Below are 18,156 nucleotides of genomic sequence, written 5' to 3'. Positions count from 1 at the left end.
TACTGGTTGCTATTAAGACCTAAGACAAATAAACCCAGATAGAGAGACTCGAAAAGAAAAGTGGAGAGACAGAGAGAGAGAGACAGAGAATGGGGAAAAGCAGGGATGAGTTGCTGCAAATGTTTAGAGCTGTTTCTATTCTATTCTATTCTATTCTAGTCTAGTCTAGTCTATTCTACTGACCCTGTCCTATCCTATTTTCTCACAGAATATTCTAATTTGTTCTATTCTAGTCCTGTGATGAACTGGCAACCTGTCCAGTGTGTTTCCATGTCTTCCAACTAATATATACTGGTAAATGAATGATGATGAATAAATGAATGATGAACAAAAATTCTATTCTATTCCATTCTATTCGATTCTATTCTTTATGACTCCATTCGGTTCATTCATATTAACTCCATCCAATTCTATGTAGTACTATTACTGAGTTGACAGAAAGAAAGACAGAAACAGACTAAGAGATAGAGACACATAGAGACAGAAAGTGAGACAGAAACAACAGACAGGAAAACAGGAGACAACAACACAGAGAGAGAGAGAAACAACAAATATCTAGGCGAAGAGGTGACAGCGAGCGTGCGCGCAAGAGAGAGAGAGATAAAGAGAGGTGCCTCTAGCCTTTAGGTAGAGCAAAACAAACGCACCGGGTGCCGTGTCGCCACAGGGCCCGTTCCAGCCAGACTGACGGTAAATGAGGCCCTCCGCTGACGGGTTCAAAGCAACAGAACATTCAAACAAACACCAAGTTTGTACCTCTGCCTGTGTGTGTAGAGGGAAGGTCGGCTTTCTTTCCTTCTTTCTAATTTCTTTCTTTTCTCTTTCATCCTTTTGGTCCTCGCTCTCATCCTTTCCTCCCTCCCGCCGTCCTTTTATCCCTTTTATCCCGTCTTTTTTGCGCCATCCCTCCATCCATCCCCGCACCCCCGCCCCCCCCTCCTCCTCCTCCTCCCATTGATTGTGCTGCCCTCTTCACCCCGTCTCTCTCATTCATAATTGAACAGCATTAACTGCCGCTGAGGCCAAGCAGTCGTTTAATTAGCTGACCGGACTGCAGAGGCTCTGTCTTCCTCTCCCTGCCATTCCCTCTCTCTGCAAAAAATGCATCTCACACCTGCTTCACCATATGTTTGTTTCAATATATGCAAAAAATATATAGATGACATTAAATTTGATCTTATTCTTGACAATGTACATCCATCACTATAGTCAAGTTAGATGCCCTTCTCTCCAATGTGAGTGTTGTTAATTATGGCTGATTAGCGATTGGTCAGGTAATGTATGGGGCAGCTACTGTGTGTGTGTGTGTGTGTGTGTGTGTGTGTTACAGCAGAGGATACAGGTGCAGCTGTTGCAGTGCGTTGTGGGTAATGATATAGGGGTGAGGGGGTTGGGGTGTTGGACTCAGCTGTTCACAATGTACCACAGATCTGTTGCTCTCCTCTCTCCTTTTCTCTCCTCCACTCCTCTATCATTCTTCTCCCTTCTCTTTTTTCTGCTCTCTTTCATCTGCTCCTCTCCTCTGATTCGCTTTGAAGAACTATACAACCTGACAGATGAGTTTTTTGGCTTGCTGTGTCTGCCATTATCCTGAGAACAGGTGAAATGATCGTAGAGTGGTGCGCTGACCGTTTGATCAACTGCTCACTCTGAAATCGACTGATTGAGCTTTGGACTGAGATTTCCGTGTTTAGTGAGGCTGTACGAGGGAGCTTTACATCTGTAGTGAGAGCACTGCTATTATGCAGATCTGAGTCGGGTGTTACGATGGGAAAAAAAACTCTTCAAGAACACGTTTGGATGGTCAAATCACATCTTAAAGGGAATATACAGTTTTATCTCAGAGAAACCCTACAGCTGCCAATGCACCGATCAATTTGCCATCGATCATAATGGTTCTAAATAAGTTATCAGTGATCCGCCCATTACATTTAGGCCTGCATTCGTTATTCATGTTCAAGTGCAATTTGACAGTAATTGAATACAGGCTTTTTAGTTTAGTTTTTATTGAGAATGGGCCCATCTGCTCTTCAAGTGGCCTTGCTGTTTTTCGTTTCAGAATTACCGGGAGCATGGTCATTTCATTTCTCTGCTTTCTGCACAGAATGTTTTGAGAGTGTTTGATTATTGTATTTATTCGCTATTTTGCACTGTTAATACATATTGACAGCTCAAATGTTATTATTTATATTATTATTTAATTATTATTTATAAATGTAATCATTTCTGATGCGATGTGTGATGATTTCATAGCCGATATGCTTAGACACAGAATGGACAGAAGACATAGCCTATGCGATCAGCTGATTACACTGTAATCAGAACGGGCCCCAGTGAACCTGATGGTGCATCCCTCGTCTTCCTCATTATTGCTCCGGCGGAGAGGAGGTGCGACTTCAGATCTCATCTGGTTTCTTCACCTCTGCGATATCACATATACCGCTGAACTGTAAGACTAATTGTCACTTCTATGTTGGCTGAGTGCTCAAGCTTTTATTTATCTGGTTTTCGTGCTTCATGCGGACTCTGGGACTATAGATGTGAAAGTGGAATTATCTCCTTGGGTCTGGTTTTCACCTGTGCAGCGTGTCACGTTTAAAGGGAGAGGCCACCGCATTGCTTTGGCTCTGTGCTTTAGGCCTGTATCTTTTCTCATCTTTTTTCCCTTTTCATTTATCCCTTATTTAACCTTCAGAGATCAGAGGGAGTGAAGGGCCTCCGCTGGTTTACTCGCCTTTTGAAGATGATACCTACAGTACATTTTATTGATTTGTTTAGTGAATGCAAAGTCATCAAGCCATGCAGTTGCCTCCAATATGCTTTTCCACTGCACTAGTGTGATGTTTTTCCATTATGTATTGTATATTTATATTTATTGTGTATTTCAGTACAGTTAGTAAAAGCATACAGCACCCTTATGTATCTGATAACAGGTTGCTATAGTTGTTCTGAACAGGGTCCCATATGATAAAAAATTGCAAAAACCAAAACTGAACCATTTTTAAATACCCTGCCGGTGTAAACAAACAGAATGAAAGTGTAAAGTGAGAGAAAGTTGAGAAAAGAGACAAAACATGACAACAGTGGAAAACGACGACAAAACACAATGGGAAACGGAGGAAATACAAGTGCTAATTACATTATGGGCTGACGAGAAAGTGCAGAATGATTAAAAAAAAAAAAAAACCTTCAAAAAGTTTTCAAAAATAAGTCAAGACTATTGTCAGAATATTTACAGGTCTTTTCGGAGGAGTAACAACTGCTGAGAAGGAAAAAGGTAAGTCAGCATAGGTTAACTGCTGTTGCTATAGTTGTTCTGAACAGGGTCCCATATGATAAAAAATTGCAAAAACCAAAACTGAACCTGTGACAAATCCTCCGCAGGCCCAGCACAGGTACAGTACAATTCTATGCAGTGGAAAAACCGCTGTGTAGAGGGTCAGTAGTCGTCCTATTAGTGTGTGGAGAGGAGGCTCTTCAGTGATGGGTTTCATTATGTGAAGCTCTCCAGCAGCACAGCCTGGACCTGAACTCTCAATGTGTCGGGAATCGTCCGTTCTCTCGCCGGGACGCCGTCTGCAGAGAAGCTTTACACACATCCACAATGGATCTGCATTGGTGTATTCATTCATTTTTTTCTCAGGTTTTGTTATTTAGGTTTTTGTCATTTCTCCTTTATCTACAGCAAAAGTCGAGAACTGTCTGCCGCTGCACTGCAGTAGTTTATTTCTACTTCACTTTCTGTTTCATTGTTTGCTTGTTTTTGTTTTGTCAGTCTTTCATATACCCATCTATCTGAATTGTCATCCTATATGTGGAGGTGAGATGAGAAGTGAGAGTGCAGCAGCGTCTTCGCCAGCTGGAGGTAACAAGTCTGCAGAAAACATCTACAGTAGAGCTGCAACTTCCTCATTTGTAAATCAATTTTTTTTAGATCTCATCTTGCTCTTCCATAAATTGTACAAAAAAAGAAAGAGCGGTAGGTTTGACAGCCCTTGTTACATTTATCACTGAATTTTTTTTTTTTTTTTTTAAATCTTAAATACTGACTTCATGATTTCAGTGATCGCTCAATCTGTTTCATCCTTGAGGTGAAATGTAAAGGGCCTCCTTCTGTTCACTCCTGAAAAAGCGATGTGTACATAGGAGCTGAACAATGTTACATCTGTCACTGTGTTACCCATGTATATTGAAAGGCTTCTTTCATCTGGCTCTCGTCTCTTACGGAGCGAGTGAGAACGGAGGTGAGAACGCCGAAGACTTCATGCAGGTTCCTCACCTCTTGGAAGATGACACCTCTGGATAGAAGCCAGATGAGACACAGCGGTGTATCAGAAACAGTGGCAAATGATTCAGAGAGAGACAGAGCAAAGTCAGATATAGATATTACAAAAACTTGCGTTGAGCAAGACACTGAATCCCTACCAGTTCCAAGGATCACCGTTCTATAGCCGAGCCTGACCTTTGACCTCTCTGTGCAGAGGGAAAGCAAAAGAGACAGAGAGAGAGGCAGCGAAAGAGGAGGAAAGAGAAAGCAAAAGAGGAGAGGAAAGATGAAGAGAGAAAGGGATGTAGTGAGACCATCTACTAGGGAGAAAATCAAAATTTGGCATGAGAGCACCTGGTGAAAAACAGAACTATGAGCCACTTGTCCCCAGAATTTATTTGACTGGATGATTATTTGGACAGAAACAAAACACCCAAAATGGCCATAGATGGGGAAATATGGCCAAAGAGGGTAGATAAGGAAAACACTTGACAAGAATTATGGAATCACAAGCCTTGGGGAGATTCATAGTTGCCGTTGTAGATTGCAGATGTAGACAAACCTAGCATCGTTTACAGCAACCTGTAGTTTCATGATGAATATTCATAGGAATGCTAGTGAACTGAGGAGACTCATTAAAACAGAGTGCAGACCTAGTTCACATCCCCACCTAGTGTCGTCATGTTGATATTCTGGTGCCCCGGCCATCATGGCTGCAAGTGAATTTTGGAGGATTCATTGGACTGAAGTGGGTGGAGGCTGCTGTCTGCCTGGGACTTTAGTTTATAGCACCCGTACTTTGCATGTTTTGAGTGTGCATTGTTCCAGCCCAGGGTTATTTTGGCCTTATTGTGAGACATTCATCATGCTTTGTGCTCTGGCTTGCTCCTGTAGTGTACAAATAATTACAGTACACCCTGTACACTGGGAATTCATAACCACCAACCCCCTTCACCCCCACCCCTCCTCTGGTCTCTCTCTTCCTTTCACACTTTCAAGCCACACACACACACACACACACACACACAGTCTCCCTCGCCTCGCACAGCCCCAATACTAATGCATACCGTACACGCTTTCTGCCAAAATCTGACCACACAATCGATTCAAACAGTTCCGGTTATTTACCCGCAATACTCAGAGGAGGAGAAGGGTGGACAATGTGATCTGACACCGTGTGTGTGTGTGTGTGTGTGTGTGTGTGTGTGTGTGTGTGTGTGTGTGTGTGTGTATGTGTGTCTGTCTGTCTGCCTCTTTCCCATCTCACACAGAGATGTGAAGCCAAGCAGGCAAAATGTACCATTGGGCTACATACCTGCCCTCCACTTGTAGATTCCCATCCAAACGACGTACTTTTAAATCTATTTGTAATCTATCTCCATCCACTATCACAGACTATAACATTGTAAGAATTGCTACATTTGTAATGCTTAAAAAGAAAAGCATAAAGACCGCCCACAACAGTATGCAGCTAACTGTATACCTGAAAACACCCAGATAGTCTGTGTTTATCTATTTATCTGTTCTTGCTCCCCCTCGGTCTTCTCTCTTCCTCTTTCAGAGACTGTGGCTCAGCCAGACGACCTGGGTTCAAACCCCCGTGTTGGCATCCGCCCTGCTGAGGTGTCCTTGAGCGAGACGCTGAATCCCTGCCAGCTCCAGGGACTCCGTTCTGCAGCTGACCTCTGACCAAGACCAAGTAAACAAAAGCTCTGTTCACAACCCTTCCCTATTACAGAAATAGTGCACTATATAGTGTGTCTGCCATTTTGTACTAGTGTCCGAATTTTCAACAGTTAATTTGATTCACTATATAGTTCACTATAAAATACACACAATGCACTGCAAACTGTAGTGCACAGACGATGTACCCTACAATTTCTCCTGTATACCACAATGCAGTGCAATCGTGAAGAAGAAGAAGAAGAGTAGCTAGCTAGTAGCTATGTTGTGACCTAGCTAACATTATTGTTTGCCAAACCAAAACAGCTTGCTACCATTAGGAGACAGCACCTTAATTGACAAAACCACACTTGTACATGATTAGAATTTCAACAATTTATATGTAATTTAATGTTCAAAACTTCGCAAAATCGATACCTGAGTACATTTCAACCGACTGTCATGAGTAGGCTACTTGGTTTGGTTATGAGCTACTGGGTGCGTCCGGGTGCGTCACACGAAAATCCAACGCATTTTTCTGAAGCAATGACGTTTAATGTAGTGTACAAACTTTGTCCGGTCGACAAACACTATAGGGAATAGTGAGTGAGTAAACGAGTGAACCACTGAGACTCAGATTTGAGCTGGACCATGAAGTTGCAGTTCCATACATTAGATAACACTCTATTCACCTCAGTAGTTCTTTCACCCATTACTCTGCTATAGAGCATCTCGCGTCCCGCTTGACCCACCGATTGAGAAATATCTGTCTATCTGCCCCGCTTCCCCCGGTTCAACCCAGCAGAGGAGACATGATGACAGAGAGAAAGAGAGAGGGAGCGAGAGGATGACAGGGAGTATTGCTGACATCTCCACATCACAAAGATGGATGAAAACAAACATGCACGCACCCGCACTGTGACACCGGTGACAGGGTGTAACTGACAGCGCTACAGTTATATTTTGGATAATAAGCCCGAGGAGACGCTGAACTGAGAAAATCCACCCTAAAAGACAATCCACATTATGCAAATACTGTGATTTTATAAATGACGTTGTCAAGAGGCAAAAGCTGGAGCAGCTCCACTGTCGATGATGGATTGAAGACTTGACTGTTTTTGAGGTTTTCCATCCAAGTGAGTTTCAGTTCATGAAGAGTGCTCATATTCCCCTAAAATGCCTGATATTGTCAGTGTGTCCCATTCAGTCAAGGGAACTTGATGACATTATCTTCTTGGAGTCTTGGCTCTCCTATTCCTAGCTTTGACAGGATCTACGTTTCTATTTTAGTCATTTAGCCGATGAGTGCAGCAGTAGAATAAGCCGAAATTCCTGTTTTAGGTTGGATTTTCCCTTTGACTTTGCTCTGCCACTCTCACCCGCCTCCCTCTCCTTCATTCCCAACCTGACCATACACAATCCACAACAATACACAGCTGGCAATAAATGGAATAAACAGACGTTCACATCAATAACTGGAGGTTGAAATGAAACTTGACGCGATCTTGACTCGATGTTTTGATCGGCTGCACCAATTCCCCTTCTCCCTTTCCCCCTAAAGAACGCCTGGCCTCATTCATAAATGTAGCCTGTCGCTGTCTGACGCTCACACACATAAACACACACGCACATACACTTATAAACACACATCACGCACGCAAACACTCCACACTTTACCATAGAGGTTGTAAATTCATTAAAGAGACCGACGGATGTTCTTGTGCTGATGCTCTTAGACATTTTAAACTCCTGGGAAAGTGCGTTTAAAGAAATATTTTACAATTTCCCACTGTGAAGCTACCTGTCACATGGATCTTCAGGGTCCCATTGGTCTGATGCTGTACACAACACACCTCTGTACTGTCTGCTGTTGACCTTGTGATTCAGCAACACCGCCAGAGGGCTGCATTCATGCCTCCTGTTTTTTCGGGCACGTGTGCCTCGTTTCTTAATTTTCTGACGGCCCCTAGTGGATTAACCATACAGACACAGTGCACTTGTAATTAGAGGTCAAGGGGAATTGCGTAACTGCATTGGTGAATAAGACAACTCTGTGCTTTTAGACAGAGCAATAAGGAGCAAAGAATGATCATGATTGAGTAATTTTCCTGTGAAAATGTTCCTCTTTCATACCCGAAAAGTATGAAAAATGATGCGTGGTGGGTGGCGTGTAGGCTTGTGTTTGCGTGATTGGATGTAGGTGGGAGGTGTGTGTGTGTGTGTGTGTGGGTGAGTGGGTGTATACTGTATGTCCCTGAAATGCCAATGAAAGGAGTTTGTCCTTCATGCGAGGCAGAAAGGGACAAAACTGAATCCCTTTCTTTCTCACCGAGTGTTTGAATAGCGTAATATGCTTCCGTCTTTCTTTCTCTCTCCTCAACAGTGCGCCAAACAAAGGGCTGCATTCAGGCTTTAATTGAAATGCTGTAATGCGTAAAAGGTGACACACACACACAAACACACCTACACACACACACACACACACACACACAGATGCATTCACACATACAAAAGCAAGTATGTAACCAACATAACTACACATTCAGCACGCACACATATACAGTATATCCAATGTAATGACACACACACACAAACACACACACACCTATAAGTATCTAGCAGACATAACTACACAAGAAATCACAGAGACCAAAACACACATCCATGTATTTCTATCGTTATGAGGACCTTTCACTTAAAGTAATAATCTGCAACTTTCTCATATCAATAAATATATTTTTTCCACTCTGTTTCATCATCAATTGATATAACACAATAGTGACTGAACCTATGGCCCGGTCATGAAAGCTTTTGCATTTGCTGCTCTAAACACCTATGGGGGAGGAGTCCCTCTTTCCCTCTGCTGCACTGGAAGTGATGTTTTTATGGAGGCATCAACAGCAGAAGCCGCAGTCTACAGTGTCATTATTATTACAGTATGTTGGGCCGACGCCTGCAATGAATGCAAAACACCAAAGTTGGGACTACTTGGGATGTCATTTTCCTGAGTCATAGTGAAAGAGGTTCTGAATGTGGAGTGGATCTGTACAGCCACCAGCCTGACTCCTCTACTGAAGGAATAATACGAACATTTTTTAAGTTTGTACCAGTCATCTAAGTTGCCCCTCTCCTTTACATTATTCCTGCTGGTGTCTGCACACAGTCAGCATAGTTGGAGATATCAGGGCTTGTTTTCCTCCCTTCAGAAGAAGCCAACTGCTGCCATTCATTCTTGTACAATATGAAACAACAACTTCCACAGTAAACATGAAGCCTTTATTTGGTTTTGGTTTTCGGTTATCGTTATTTCATTGTACATTGTGTTGAGTGTTTTCATATCAGTGCACGCATTCCTCTCATTGGACCAGAGAATATTTCAGGCTTGTTGATTGGATGAGCGAATCCGGAGGGTGTCTTATGTAAATATAAGATGTTGACAAAACTTTGAACCAATTGCTGACATCCTTTGTGATTACGTTACACTCTGCTTACTGTCACCTGACACCCACAGGAAGAAATGGAATTCTCCGCCAGGAAATAATCCCTCAAAACATGCTGCCTTACAAACTTTATTGTCAAATCCATGTCTTCTTATTTGGGGCAGTTAATTTCAAACTAGGTTTGACACCGTAAAGTTTGTATTTTAAAGACAAAACACAAGTAAATGTTACGAAATCAAAAAGATTGGTGGAAATTTGTAAACTAGACGTAGGCAGAAGTAAATGGGCTACAACTCTAAATGAGACCAGTGTTCCCCTTTCACAGGCTCAACAGTGACGATCCTGTGGTCCTACAGCTCACCACTGAACAGGACAAGTCACTGACTGACCCAACGGTCGCAGTTCCCAGATAAACCAGCACTGGGGAGGACTGAGGCTGTGGGGGAGAAACTCTCTTCCCTGGAGTTTGCTGGTAATTATATGTATTTGAATGAAGGGTATAGTTGAGGACAACCTCTGCTTTAATATCAAAGTTTGATGACAGGTGTTGTCAGATAGTAAAACCTGGCCTTATGGTGCACTGACAATCTTCACCCGCACTGTGTTCAACAGCCTGATCCAGTTCAACATCTGCTGCACATCAGTGGATCTCATACTTGCAAAAGCCTGCATGCAAAGGCCCATATTGTTGATTTGGCTGCAAAAACTGTTAGAGAGGTGTCACCAATACACATACATGTGTCTGTACTGACATTTACATGTGATGTCAGTCGTTTATTTAGGGTATTTCTCCCAATAATCCTCACACCCTGATGCTGTTTATGTTGACCTTTATATGGTCAAAGGTGTGTGACAGAAAGAAAAGAGAGAGAGAGAGAGCAAAGGAGACGGGCGTTCTCCTGCCATCTCTTTGCTTTGCGTTAATTTTGCACGCTAATGTTTTTATCTCACATACACTTTCTCAAACCTTATATTAAAAAATATTCTCCCCAGATCCAGCTTGTTCTCTACCTCTCTCTTCTCCTCTCTTTTTCTCTCCAATTCTCCCTCAGTTTCCTTCTCATTCCTTTTTTCTCTAACCCTTCCCTCTGATACCTCCCTTCCTCTCTCCTCATTATCCTCCTCTGCCACAGCGGAAGCAGTGATGGAATAAAAAGCCGGAGTGAGGACACATCCGGTGACCCTCCTCTCCTCTTCATCCCCTTCTTTTCTTCTCCCTCTCTCTCCTCTCCCTTCTCCCCTTGCTCCTTCACTTAAAGGGATCGCTTGCTGTGCCCCTTTGGTTTCAATGTGGGATGCTACTGATGCTAACAAGCCATTTTAGGGAAAGTGAAACTTTTTTTTTTTTTTTTCAGTGACAAGTGTCTGGCGAAGAAAAATAACCAGGTAAAATTCAAAATGCCAAGGTGTACCTTTAAGACGGCAAGGCTAAATTGGCTATTATTTTTCCTCCCTGTCTGCGCTGTCCTGTCCTGTCCTGTCCTGTCCTGTCTGTCCCTCCCCCCCTCTCCCCCCTTCCGTCTGTCTCTTTGTTAATGAATGCAGGCAGCCGCAGATATCTGTATTTCTGCAGGTGTGTGTGTGTACCTTAGTAGTACAGTATTACCAACGAGTGTGTGCGTGTGTGTGTGTGTGTGTGGACTCAAACTTGACATCTGCATCAGTGTGAGCTCGGGGACAGTCTTGTGCAGCGTAAAATTTATCTTTAGCTTTACAATGGACATTTTTGGAAGTGCGGAAGCATTCTGTCATTTTGGTTAAAAATGGAGATTCGTTCTGCAACCTGAAAAGAAAACTCCAGCCGATCCTTCCCCCGCTTCAGATCGGTGTCTGTTTGTTCGTTCGCTCATCCGTCCGTCCGTCCGTCCATCACACGCAACATCTGAGACGCCACAAAACCTGGAATGATGCATCTCACTGCTGCGTTGCAACACTTTCTCAAAATTACACTGATCTGACCAAAAGGGAAATGATGCATCTCACCACTGCAGTCTGGCATCACAATCACAAGTCAAACAAGGTGACATACCTGTTGCTGATTGGCCCAGAGGGGGACTGCATCATCCGTGGTGGAGAACATTTTTACAGTCTAATTCTGGCTTTATCTCTTCCTCTATTACTCTCTTTCTTTCTCTGCGTGTCTCTGCCTGCGTGGGTACTGTGTGTGTGGGTGTGTGTGTGTGTGTGTGTGAGTGAGTGTCAGGAGACCATATCCCCACGCTGACCCCTGCACTTTTAACCCCTGACCGTTTGATATTTGGGCGGTCAGCAGTGCTGCGTCAGTCCCAGCTGTCACAAAGAACAAACAGAAGGATGACAGCTAACCCTTAGAGGGGAAGAGGAGGAGAGGAGAGAATCCACCCATCAAATCATCCATCCCTCCATCTGAGGGGCTTGAAAACCGGTCTGTCTATCAATCTATCTTTCTTTTCTGGCTCTTGCTCATACACAGAACAAAGCTCCTTACAGTCATAACAAAACCAGCCTGAAAGCAAGCCACTTTGTTCCAGCAAAACATTGTTTTTTAACAGTTGCTCTATATACACCTTTCTCGGTGATTGGCTGATTGCGCCCTATCCTCTGGGAGATAGTCTTTGTGTGTGTGTGTGTGTGTGTGTGTGTGTTTTATCCATTAGTTCGCAATTCCTCCTTCAGTAGCTTATGCCTCTGTTGTTTGTGTTTGAACTAGTTGCTAATGCTCCTCTAGTTTGTCCTCCTCTTGTCTAAATCTGTCCTCTGCAGTGGAGAATACTAGATTTCTGACTCTCCTTTCTCTTGTGTCTCATATTCTGTCTCTTAAAGTGATTATTTTGGGAAAGAACTTTCATTTCCGCTCCGTATTCATGTAATTACAGTTAGGGTAATTAGACAGGAACAAAATGTAACAGTCACTGACACAGCTGACTGTGCTGCAGCCAGCTGGCCCATCACTCACCTGACTGTCAAAGTATTTCCTCATCACATTGCTGCATTTGGTTACAGCTCTATCTCCATGTCTACCTGTCCACATGTATAGCGACTAAAGCTTTAGGTGAATTTCCTGGGAGGAGAAGAGGCACAGTTTTGTTCCAAGATCACAAATCATTCTTAATTATTATCCCGCGGATCCACAACAAAGAGAGAATATTGTAATGAGGCGCTTCGCTACTTTCCTCTGCACATTGCAATAGAGGTGAACACTCATTTTTCAGCCCCGCATTTGCATAAATTCTCTTCTTTTTTAAGTTGGCGCTGCCAAAAGTGATAAAGTGCATGCAGCGCCAGGGAAGAGAGAGAGAGGGAAAAGGGGATGAGGGAAGGGAAAGGGGGGGCGATGGGGATATAGGCGGCAGAAGGGAAAAGTAGGGAGGAGAGGTAAAAAAAAAAAAAAAGAGAGAGAGGGGAGTGAGTTTGGAATAAGAGAGAACACACAAGATATATGCAAAGGCTAGCTGCAAAGGGGAAGAGAAGAGGAGGAGAAGAACAGAGTGAGAGAGACTAAGAGAGACAGCGGGAATAAGTGACAGAGAGGGTGAGGCAGCCAGACAAGCAGTGCGAACGAGAGAAAGAAAGAGGGAGAACCAAAAAAAAAAGAGATGGAGGAAGAGGACCGCATCTGATTTTCCACAATATAATGAAGAGAGAGAGAGAGGAGAGCAGAATGGAGAGACAGAGATAATGTGAGTGGGACAGATAGCGAGCAGGGAAGGCAGCAGGCAGGAAGCTATAATGGACTTTTGAGTGGAGAGAACGAGAGATAGATTTACGAGGAGAGAGGGATGAGTGCAGAGAAATGGAGAGATAGTGTGATAGAGTGCTAAGTGAAGGGGTAAATCGTGGCCCTGCCTGTGTTCTGTTTTTACAATGCCTGTCATAAAAACGGTGTTTAAATTTAATAGGTTGCTGCAATAGGACCCACATGCACACACACTTACACACACACACACACACACACAAGCTCAAATGCTCACACACACATACAGCACACACTCACTGTGGCGCAGGATTCACGCCATGATCCTAGAGAGCCAAAACGCCTGCTAGGAGCGTCTGCGCTGCACTTGACACAGGTTCATGCATTTATGTGTTAGAGGATCTCCACATTGATAGTTTTCTCAGTAACGTATTCACGCATAACTGCCTGCTTGAAAAAATATCCAACCCCCAGGTTCAACAAGGCAACAGTAAACATGTCGCCCCCCCACAAATGATGCAGTCCCAAATATGCCACTTTGTTTCGAGCTGTAACTGTAGTTCCCTCTTGGGCCAATCAGGGTCATTTTGAATACTAATGCAGCGGTGAGATGCATCATTTCCATGTTCCCAAGTTTTGTCAGAATCGAATCAGTGGTATCAGAAATATTACACATGATACATGGATGACAAATCATAAGTTTGAAAATGTGAGCACCCAGTGGTGAGATGCATCATTCCCCCAGGTTTAGGCAAAATCCAATCAGGACACAAACAGCGACCCCCTTAGGCCAATCAGTGCCCCCAGATGGGTTGATCAGTGTAAGTTTGAAAATGTGACAGTGCAGTGGTGAGATGCATCATTCCCCCAAGTTTGGGCAAAATCCAATAAATTATCAAACAGCGCCCCCTCAGGCCAATCAGTGCAATTTAAAAAATGCCAGAAGTTTTCTGAAAATCAGCGGCATTTTATTAAAAATAAAAAAACGTAGCACCCCCCTTGGGCCAAGTGTAATTTTGAACGGAGCAATGACATGTATCATTCCCCAAATTTTTATTATAATCTGATCAGTGGCATCCAAGATATACAGACGGACGGACCGGGGCCGTTCCACAGTTCCTCCCCTGATTTAATCATGGGGGACAATCAGTGGTGAAGTGTGGGCCAACATTTTCCAGTAGAAACACAGCAAAAACATCCAAACAATTTTAAGCGATAATGACTGCATTCATATTTCACTTTTAAAATATAACATAGGATTTATGTCCTCAAAAAAATTCAAAAAATCCATTCTCTTTGTAAACAAGCGTTTGATGTAACAAACGCTTTGTAGAGCAAATACAACACCGCTCCGCCAAGCAGACTGACATAAAATAAGTGCCATAATAAAAGAAAACAGAAAAAATAATTGTTGAAGCACATGTATCCCTCTATCACCAACAGCACTGAGCAGAAGAAACAACTGGAGAGTGTGACAGACTACAACACAAAGTTATGTATCTATCATAGACACATAGTGCTATGTAACCAAAAATGCATGCAAAGCACTAAATGTCAATTATTGGCGTAATCTTAGAGGTTGGGTCAGATGTTACAGGTCTGATATTAGGCATTGTAGGTGCTGGTTCTCTAGGTTGTCACACACTTGACACATGCATGCGCTTTCATACACACACTTCATACAGACCTACAATGTGAATACACACACACACACACACACACACACACACACAACTCGGCAACAAATCTGTCAGCTCTAGCTTTCATGATTTATCTATTACACACACACAAGCTGAAATGCTCACAAATGAACACACACATAACATGTCCATCCTATCTATTCTCACAAACATTCACATGCATGCACATGTATATGGAAACACACACACACACAACCACACACACACACACACACACACACAGAGAGCTTGGCCTTGCCTGGTGCAGTCATGGCTAGCTGAGGTCTAACAGAGATATATGAGAGAACTGAGCTGTGTGGAGAACAACATTTATCTACAACCCCTTCCTTTTAGTATGCAAGGACACCTACGAACAAAACTCCTCTCTGTTTGTCTCTCTTCCTCTCTTGGTTTTTCTCTCTTTCACTGTCAGTTCAGTTCAACTCAGTGCATATTATTGTCATGAAAGCTGCGAATAATATTGAAAGTGCGCTGAGATTTAAGATCAGTCTTTTTATATTTCCATCTTTATATCAGCTTGGACAACGGAGGATGTGGGTTGCTGCGTATTGAGCTCCCACACCCACATCCTCCACCGCACAGTGAGCATCAGTGGTCTATGTCTGAGTAATTGCTGTTTGTGTGAAAACAATTGCACTCAGCATTGCAGACAATAAGTTTGAGACTGTCCTTGGACTAGGAGGTGGAGGAAGAACACCAGACTGTGAAGGAGGATGTGAGGATGTTTTCTGACTGGTAGGCTCAGACTGGAATAAGTTCTGAAACACTGGTTATGTTTCCATGCATGGATTAACCATAAAGTCTTATTTGAGTTAAACTGTTTACATCAGTGTTTCTCCATCCAGTCCTCAGATACCCCAAGTCCTGCAAGTATTTTGTTCCAACTCTACTCTTGCACATGTGATCCAATTAAGGGCTTAATGCTGATTGGTTGGGCAATAGAAACAGATCTACCTACAGCGGACTTGCATGAAAGTGTGTAGCCCTTAATTGGATCTTTTGTGCAAGAGTAAAGATTGATCAAATACTTGAGGACCACAATGGGAAAAAACACTGGTTTACATGAATATTTGATACCCTGCGATTGAGTGTCCTAGTTGCCAAGAATACACCAATGATCAGAATTTCCCTGTTACCTGCGGTGTGCCAGCTCCCTTCCTCTTTGACTGGGCAATACTAGGTTACTTCTATTGCAGGGGAAAGAAATGATGATCCCAATAGTAAGTATTGCTTGTCGCCATGTTTTTTGTTGACATCTGAGTTTGTGCAGATAGCAAAAACCAAAAGTGGGAGCATGTTGACATGCTACAGTAACACATTTAATATCTGGATTTGGATTTGGATTTGTTTATTCGCACCATGCAAGAAAAACAATAAAGACAAAACAAAACAAAAGGGGAAGTGCCGGAGAGGTTTGAAACCCAAGTGGGCTTATAAAAGTACCTCACCGATAAAATTAAATGATATGATGTATACAATGGAAACAACAATAACCAAAAACAAAAAAACAAGACAATAAATAAAAATAAACAAAAAGACACAAAAACAAGTACATTAAAAGTGAGTGTGTGTGTGTGTGCGTGAGTGCATGTGATTAGGTTATATTACATAGGAGGAGGCTATTGTGTGGCTTGATTCATCAGGCTGGCCCCCAATCTGTGCTTGAAATTACTAAGGGACGATGATGTTTTGACAATATGAAGGTGGGAATTCCAGAGAAACCAGGGATCTCTGTCACACTGTATTTGGATAGTCCAGTGCTGATACTCAAGTTACTTACTACTTACTATTAAGTGACTATAATGTGTCAATAAAATGTTTACTGAGTTCCAGGTGATACTCACAATAGTGTGGAAAGTGTTAGGGGTTGGGGTTAGGGTTACATATTCTGTAGAGATGCAGCAAACAGGCAAATGAAGCTTTGCTGAACATCTACTTTTTGTCACTTGATCAACGTTAGACTATCCAAATCAAGTGCGATCGGCATCTCAGCCGGGTTTCTCATAACCGGAATGTCATCTGGAGCATGATCTTCTGGTAAAAAACACTTTACAAGAACTAAGGTTTGCGAGTGTGACTTTCATGCAAACTGATAACAGTAAATGTGAGATCAGACTTCTAGGATAGTACCTTTTCTCAAATTAGGAAACAAGCTTTTTCAGGAATGAAAGACTATGGAACACAAGTACACAACCATTTCACTGGAAGGGGCTTTACAGCACACCACTCAACCCATGTCTATTTTTTCAATGATGATTAGTATTAAATAGATTGGGCCAACATAGAACTATTTTTGTAAGATAACCCTAATTTCATGTACTTTTCTACCAAAATCTCCTTGTGTGGGGTCTTGATGACACCACAGGATGTATTATTTGGTTGTATTTTTGACTGAAGTGGTTCTGTAAGCTGCGGCGAAACTGAGACCTGTGAAAGATCCCATCTCTCAGAACCCACAATTTACCCAGCGTGATGCTGGCCCGGCTTTCATACCATTATACAACACTGTGTGCGTGTGTGTGTGCGTGTGTGTGTGTGGGCATGCATTTGAGGGTTTAACAAAAAACACTTAAACTCCCTCACTGCAGTTCCCTACTGCTCCACTGTCACTAACACACACGCACAACACACACACACACACACACACACACACACAGCAGTGGGTTCTCAGTGTGTGAGTGACCCAGACATTTGGCATCCTTCGCAACGGGGTACAATCTCTTTCTTTCCTCTCATTCTCCTCATCAAACAGAGAGAGAGAGAGGGATGCAGGGAGGAGAGGAGAGACAGAAGGTCAGGGGAAGAGGGAGAGAAAGAGAGAGAGAGAGAGAGAGAGAGAGGCATAGGGCGCAATGATGACTTGATCCAGAAAGAAAAATAACAAAGACGGAGGGGGAGGCGGTGAGAGAGCAATAAAGACGGGAAGAAAAAGAACGAGAGGAAGAGAGAGAGAAAGGGGGAGAGATGGAGGGGCATTGAAGCAGGTGTAGAAAGAAAGAGAGATGATGGAAAGACAGGTAGGGGAGGAATTCAGAGAAATGCAGTGAGAGAGGGAGAGAGTACAGGCCCATTCACATCTAAAACAATAACTATAAAGTTAACTATAATGAAACATTGTTACTGAAGCTTTCACACTACAGCGATATCTGTGATTAGTTCCTCGGCAAACGAAGCATCACTAGTGAGCTACTCAATTCTCCCCTTCTTTCTTAGATTGAACAAAAAATATAGTTCTAGTTAGAGTTTTTGATGTTTTTATAGTTATCGTTGTCGTGGGAATACAGACATTCTATTTACTTAGAGCCACTGAAATCTTTTTATAGTTTCAGTTATCTTTATAGTTAGCGTTCCAGATGTGAATGGGCTTTACCGCTTAGTCTCCACCAGTGTCCTAGTCTCCAGAAATATTCTACT

The sequence above is a fragment of the Centroberyx gerrardi genome, chromosome 4 (genome assembly GCF_048128805.1).
Source record: "Centroberyx gerrardi isolate f3 chromosome 4, fCenGer3.hap1.cur.20231027, whole genome shotgun sequence".
Lineage (NCBI taxonomy): Eukaryota > Metazoa > Chordata > Actinopteri > Beryciformes > Berycidae > Centroberyx > Centroberyx gerrardi.
The sequence above is the reverse complement of the archived record's forward strand: the minus strand, read 5'-3'. Positions refer to the sequence as shown.